The following is an 8,273-nucleotide window of genomic DNA, read 5'->3' on the forward strand; positions in this document are numbered from 1 at the left end:
AGTTTCACATATATCACAACAATGTAACTTCTGTCACGTCATGTAAGTATTTTGATTAACATCAATACAAATTAAATGAAAATCAGACCAACACTTGTAGGTATGTGGGACTTCAGCAGCATTAGTCATTTTACCACTCTGTTCAAACACGTTTTCACACATACCATGTTGTACATTTATATTTGAGGACCTCAGTGCACTTTATGAAGACTAATGGATGACACTTCACAACAAGTGTATCAAGTAAGAATTACTGCTACTGTTATTTTTCATCTATTGAAGGTTACAGTGGATTTGGCTTTATTGATTGATGTTATATATATATGGCTTTTTGTGTTGAGCTCAGAAATGGAATGGGTGGCTTTGTTGCCAGTTGATGTGGTTTAAGGAACAGCAAGAAGGCACTTTATTTTCATTTCTCTTTTCTATATTTAAACAAAAAATACTGGTGACATGCTCCTTTAATATGTACATGAGAATACCATAGAAATACAACGAATATTTTTTTGATGTCTTTCTTTTATACCTAATTTTTACCATCCCTCCCATGACATCTGCATTCTTCCCTTGTTTTTTCTGTTACATCCCACACAGTATCCACAGCATCTGAACATGCCTCAGCAGCAGCACATGGCTGTACCTCTCTCTGGCTACCAACAGCATCATTCATGTAAGAATTACAGTCCTTGTCAGCCTGAAGACATGAAGAAATAGAATTTTTTTAGCCCAGCTCCCCTATGGATTTTGTAGTGGTTTCACAATGAGCATAAGTTTAGTAACATATCTGTATTAAATGGGCACTGACAGAAGTGCAGGACCAAAGCTTACCATAATAGTAGTTATGGAAACATCATCTGTCAGCTGTGAGCACAGTTCCCAGTTTCTCTTAAGCACAATGATTTCAGCTGGCCCGATGCACATGTCAAAGCCAGCAGCTTTTGAGAACGTGACACTATTTCCTTCACAGCACTTTCCTTTGCAAATGAACAGGTTCAGCATGTCATAAAAAGCTATTGCTTCCATCAGGGAAGGGATGACAAGTCAGCTCAGGTTGTATCATAGCTTTAGCTATGTTACACAAGTGTTAGCCTGACCCTCTGCTCAGTCATCTTAAGGCATCAGCCAACACCCAGGCACACACACTGTGACTGATGATGCAACACGTGCATGGTATGGTCAGACTTCACATGGCAATTTCTTGCAATTGACAGTGACTATGGAGAGTGACTTCTCATATCTGCATGGAGTTTGGAACAAATCCAGCACCCCATGCATTTGAAAATGCAAAACCAGCACAGAAATGAATAGGAGACTTCTCTCCATGCAGGATCAAGTTTCTTTTGTAAACTCAGTGTTGCATTGACCACAGCTGGCAGTAAAGCCCTACACAGCCACTTGTTTGCTCCTCCTCTTTCCCAGTGGGATGAGGAAGAGAACTGGAAAAACAAAAGCAGGAAAACTTGTGGGCTGATGAAGAAATAAATGGAGGAAAGAGGGGTAGAAATAAATGATGCAAAGGCAATTGCTCATTGTCTTCACCAAGCAGATTAATGCTCAGGCAGCTCTGAGCAGTGACTACATCCCATACCAACCACTCTCCTCTCCACAATTTTTATGACTGAGCACAAGGTTTTATAGCATGAAGTATCCTTTCAGTTAATTCAGATCAGCTGTCCTGGCTGCCTTTCTTCCCAGTTTGTGCACATCCCCGGCTTCCTGCAGGGGCAGAGTGGGAGAAAGACAAGTTTTGATGCTATGAAGTACTGCTCAGCAAGAGCTGAAATGTTGGTGCGTTAGTTGTTTGGGATTTACTCACAAATCCCAAACACAGCACCATATAGGCTGATGTGAAGAAAACTAGTTCCACCGCAGACAGACCCAACACACTAGGCTATTGAAATAAAAAATCACGTGTGCAATTAATTATTGCTAACAAAGAAAGATAATAGCCAGAAATGTCTTTGCTCTTGCCCAAAGTAACAGCCACCTACCTAATCACCACCTGCACTAGATCTCACAGTAGTTTTTTTCTGTAATAATACTAGCACTCACCTAAACTGTTGAGCATCTCTTAATTTTCTGCCATGTTTCCCTTGTACTTTCATTGTCTTTTGAGAAACAACCTGAAAACCTCTTCATCTTTGTTTTAGTGGATATCTCAGTCCCACTACTACAATGATGCTAGAATAAATTGAATGTTAAGAAGAATGTGTAGTAAGCCAAACCCCTTTACTTCAGTAGAATTTTGCTCACTCTAATGCACTGCTGTTAGTTAGACATGACCCTGGCCTTATATTGTTATCTTTTCTGGAATTTTATAAGAAATTGCTTACTGGTAATCAGGAATCCAATTTTTTTTAAGAAAAGAGGGAATAAATATACTACTTCTAGTAACAAATACATGGGAGCAACACTTAGCTTTGATAATTTAATCACATATATATTAGAATAGCATCCCAGTTTAGAGAATGAAGCTTTAAATATTTTGACCATATTACAGATATTCATTAGTGTCTGCAAACAGTGGCTTGGAACATTGGGGTAATTTACCAGGTGATCCAACAATGTTCCCCAACATCTCAAAATAATTTATCTGTATGATCCCATTGCCAATATGTAGACTTTTTAGGTTAAGGGCTTCCTGAACATGGTAATGCACTTCTGTGTTGTAGTGTGGCTAATCGTAAGTCAAGCTCAATGCATTATAGGACAGAAGCACTGAAAATTTTACTTACCTCTCCAGAGTATTAGTTTGTCTTCAGATAAATAGGAAACTAAATTCCACGGAACTGCTAAATTGGTAAATTCTGCACTAAAATAACTGAATACTTCCTGAATCCATTTAAGTTTGACTATGATTCATTAATTCTTTTCCCGAGTCCTTCCATTTGCCATTTCCTTAGTTTTGTGGGAGTTTGAGGAGAAAAAACAAATGCTGTGCTTGCAGTTCTATTAACCTTTCTATATATTCCCTCAAAAGAAGTTCCCTTTGTGAATTCACCAAAGGCTTCATGACCCCATGCAAGGATGGATAGTATCTTATTTACAGAAGTCTAGAGAATTCATCAGTCAATGTCGTTTTCATGAAGTCTAACTCAAATGTTCCTTTTCACAATGAGAGGAATTCAGAGAATTGCCAAGCAGCAGAAGACTTCTAAAAGTTCATGTTTTCAAGGAGAAGAGACAATCTCAGGGAGTGGTCACTGGCATAATTCTTTGTGCCAAGAACTCCAATGTTGACACAGTCAACAGCAATGGAAAGCTATGAGGCTTGAGACAAGGAGCTGCTTGTTGGAAAATGGAAGTTGGCTTCTGATAGTCACCACCATCTTCACAAAATTTAATGTGACATTCCAGGAAAGGGTGTTTGTTAGTGGGTCCCATACCTAGACAATGTATCTGATGACAGTGACTTTTGTTTGACTGTAGGATTGTTTCTATCACCTTAATTCAAGCCTCTACAAGGTAGTAGAGACAATTTTCTTAACAGTTCCACATAATATAGCTGTTATAGTTTAATTTGTACAATGCAGCTACAGTCCAACCAATGGTGCTCTGGACACATAACCAGGTTCTCAAAATCTCATTAAAAATCTTGGTATTGTGCCTTTTAGACCATTTGCAAGACTAAAATTATTCTTGTACTTTACATATTGGTGAGGATCATTTGAGTGAGATTCTTGAATAACTGAGTAGTCTAGTGTACTTTAATACTCCTGTTGACTGTTATGGGATTTTTGTGGCCATAAAAAATTCACCTTGGGAATCCTTATGGAAAGAATTTTTGCCTTTTTTTTTTTTTTTTTTTTTTTTTTTTTTTTTTTTGAGGGACATGGTTGCTTCATAATTTTTTACAATATTTGAGGAATCTAGTCTTAGAAGGGAGTGATGGATTTTGGGTGCAATTTTCCAAGCAGAGTAGTTCCCAGGATATTCTATTGCAAGATTCACAATAAATAACATTTTTCCAAAGTTGCAGCTGCTGGAAAGGAGACCTATAGAAATGCATAAGAATCTCAGCTTTCATTTTAAATAAGTGACTTCCTAGAAATCATGATTACTGAAAACATGTGAAACTGGAACCATTTTACTTCTCATTACTTACAGAAACAGAAGAAAATACAAAGAATAAGGCATTCATTTGTTTAAATTTTCAGCTTTTTAATCCTCCCTGTTGCTTTTTTCAAGAGTGACTCATGATTTTGAACTTGCACAATTAATAACACTCATTTTCAAAACTAGAGTTTTGAATATCAGAATTTATTTAGGCACCACACTTATACACATTCTGTATCAACTTTTTTTTGTATCTGGGTTACCTTGGCAAAATTCCCCTTTTTGCTATTAATTTACATGGAAGATTTCAGGCTAGTTTGAAAACACTGAAACCTTAGGACACTCCTGTGCTGTTTTGTCACTTTATTCATTTTTAACCCCTGAGTCCTCCATCCAAGTCCTTACCTATGGGAAGAGTCACAGATCAAAGGGTCATTGTACTCCGGGAAAATTGACACCCTTTGATCACTTGGCAGTTGTTTTTCTCAGGCAGTGGGGGCCATCCTCCCCCTCTCCTACATTCCTCCTCACACACATGCTGCTTATTCCAAGCAGATGTTAGCTAGTCCATCTGCCACTTTGATTCTCAAATGACTTTCAGAACCATGGCTGCTCTGTATGAGCCAGCCACCTTTGAGGCTTTCTTCATGTTCACTTCTTTCTGCTGTATGTTTTCATCCTTGTCCACTTCCGACAACCCACACGCCTCCATCTCATCCTTTTGCTTTCCTTCTTTATCTTCCTGTCGTCTGTATCTTTTCTAAACTGCTGTCTTTTTTTCCACTCCCTATTTATTCTCATTTAAGAAAATGCTGAGCAAGAAAGCAGCTTAACATTTGGTAATTGTAGATAAGGACAGGGAGATTAAGTGATTTGCCCAAGGCCACACAGAAATTCTGTGGCAGAAAGGTGAATTGATTTTAAGTCTCTATGACTCAACAGACTCATAAAAGAAGTCTTATTTGAAGGATATATTTTAAACATCAAATCAAAGTTTGAGTCCAAATGAAAACAGCTCCAATTACAGGGCTGTTTTTATCTGCAGTTTCATCTTAGCACACGGGCTGTGTCTAGACTTCCCAGGTGGGGCATGCTGCAGTGCCTGTCTGACTCACAGGCCAGGCTTTTCTTTCCTTTGGTCTCATTTACAGCATGGCTGAGCTGCACACCCAGCCCCACCAGATGAGGGCTGCAATATAAATGTACACATATAGGGTGAGTGTCAAAGCTCATGTTGTTCAAGAGCTGTATCTGAAAAGTACAAAGTTCTCAAGGATTTGGTCCCTGTCAATCTAATTATTGAAACACAACTTTTTCCCTTTTTTAACAAAGAAATTATTTTTTTGAATATAATCATTAGTTGGTGTTGGAGACAAACCACCAGTTTACCCAAGGCTTCATTGGTATGGCTTCCAGGTAGAGAGTAGGTGTTTGCTTGTATCAAATTTCTTAATGGAGTGATAAACAAAGCTGTTTACTTTACACACTTCAAACCAGAGTATAATGTTGCTTTCTGCTCTACTCCAAGCTGTAATGTCATTATCCTTGGCACAGAGCTACTAGATAATTTTGTCAGCCTCTCTGCAAGAATTAGCTCTGCAACAGTATTGAATTCTGGGGGCTAAGCCAGTGCTTTGGCCTGCCACAGGGTAACTCTGTTTTGCAGCCAGGGAAAGTTCTCTTAGAAAAACAACAACACAAGTTTATGATTCACTTTCAGACTTTGTTCGCCTAAATGACTTGTTTGTGTACTATAGAGGGAAAACAAGAGATTCCAGAAACTCGCACACGCAGCATGTCTTTGTTTATGCCTTTTAATTATATAATACATGCACACATAAATATGTAAGGAAGGGCCAGGTGATCTTTCAGTGAAGCTTTTCAAGTTAACTGTCTTTTACATTGAAGAAGCACAGCCTGCTGTAAATTAAGATTTACTATCTAAATGCAGGTTTTTTCAGTTTTCTTTTCATTTTTAAATCCTGACACCTGATCTGAACTGGAAGCATGATTACAAATACGAGTTGTTCAGGGGAAAGAATTAGAAAGGTTGGGAATTCAAGACAATACTTTTTCCTCAGAGGTGTCTAGTACAATGAAACTGTAGAGCTTACCAATGTTTAAAAAATAGTTTAAACATCTGTTTATCTCCAAATTCTTGCCTAATATGTCAAGAGAGCCTCAGGTTTGCATGAAGGAGTCCTAGAAATCTGTATATCCTTTTTTAAATCAGATCAGTCTTTTGTTGTATTCATTCTCCCTCTGTCATGTCTGTTCTCTTCCTTGCTGTATGAGGTTTTAATGAGCAATATCAACTCACTCACAGAGACTGGATACAGGAAAAGATAATTGACAGTGCAGAGAAGACTGAAATCCAGACTAGGAAATTGGAAACTTTGAACCCTGCCAAACTGCAAATTCAAAGAAATCAAAGAAATTTTGATTGGAAAAAGAACAATAGACTTTTCTTGGCAATGTTCCAGCTAGGGATGGGTAAAATTCATGCAGTTGTTTATATTATGGTAACACCAAAAAGTTCCAAATCACAAAGGAAATAGTTTCCTATCCTCAAACACTGATAATCTGAGATGAAGTAAAGTCTTAGAACATGCTAAGGATGCATTAAGAGCTCTTTAGGGGCTTTTACAGAAATAAAATGTAAGTGAAAAAGAAGATGCTATTGAAGATCAGCATGAAGGAATAGTAGAAATACAAATATACAAAGCCTTTCATGGAAGGCTTTACAGAAGCTGAGGGCACAACAAGGAACAGAAAACATGAGAGGCGAGGAAAAGAGTTCAGGTAGGACCTTGAGTAGACAGAGGAACACATCACTCCATTAATAGAGCAAGTAACCACTGGTTTCATCCCTTTTCACAAAAAAAAAAAAAGAAAAAAAAAAGGAGATGGTAAACAAGTAATGAAAATATTTGATTTTAATGTAGGGATAGGAGCAGAAGATGGAATAGAGAAATAACAGGTCACCAAATATACTGGATGTCCTCATGTGAACAAACCCTGTTCAAATGCACTCAAGAATGCAGAAGAAATGAGGCAAAGTGATTTCTGATCTGTTAGAAAAGTCCTGAAGAACTTATAAGAGTCAGAAGACACTCCAAACAAGTGAAGAAAGGAAGGAAAATAATGCATTGCTGAGGAGAAGTGAAAGGAATTTTGAGGGAAATGAGTCAGTTACAGTACTTTAACATATGTGAAATATCAAAATACATTATTGAACATCTTATTTGTATAGATTGAAAAATAATCAAGTGGTAAGCCATCATCATTTGTCAGTAATGCACTAGCATAATTTTCTTAACCAGGACAACTAGCCTATTGAATAAGGAAAATATTCAGAATTTATTAGAAAAGACATTATTTTTGATTTATCTTGTCTTGAACTTCCAAATACTCTACATGGAGAAAACTGGGAAATTTGGCTTTTATGAAATCCATGTCATACAATTGGTACACATTGCTTGGAAAGAAAACAGACTTTTAGGCAGTTGCAAATTGTTTCCTAGATAAAAATTGTCTGGAGGATCTAGAAATAGTTCCCTGCTCTATGTGTTCTGATCTTAGTTATAGTCAATATTTTTAAAGTTCTGCTTTGGGCAGGTGTCTGAGTTTCTTCTGCCATCATTTTTACTGTCTAGAAAAGTAGTTCTAATATATACTCTGTCTCACCAGAAAAAAAAAAAAAGCTCAGCTGTCAGCTGCTTGAAAGATCTGAAGAACAAGATCATGGACAGGCACAGAGGGTCTTCTTCCAGACACTTTCAAAGGCAGCTATTTTTCATCAGTGGTTAATGAAAACATAGGCACTTAGGAGAATGACTTGTCTAAGCATCTAAATTGCAGATGTTTAATTCAGGAAAGCTGGACTCAATCCCTTGATAATGAAATTGAATACACTTCTAGATGTCTTGTTTATTCTCAAAAGTAAGAGTTACTAAGCAGTTGGAGGAATAGAAGTTGAATGATCTAAATTAATTACCAAAATGACTTCAAATTGGTAGATGATATGCAATAAATACAAGTGCACAGATTGCTCTGAGGAAACAAAACTTGATTCTGCAAATAAAAAATAATAAATATGTTTCATTGCCATTCTGCAAGTAGAAAAAAAAAGAGAATAATAAATTGAATTTATTACTCCTGCAGAAAAAGACAGCCCTTATTCTGATTTTAATGACTATAAGCATTTAATAACTACT

Source organism: Passer domesticus, chromosome 2, assembly GCF_036417665.1.
Source record: "Passer domesticus isolate bPasDom1 chromosome 2, bPasDom1.hap1, whole genome shotgun sequence".
Lineage (NCBI taxonomy): Eukaryota > Metazoa > Chordata > Aves > Passeriformes > Passeridae > Passer > Passer domesticus.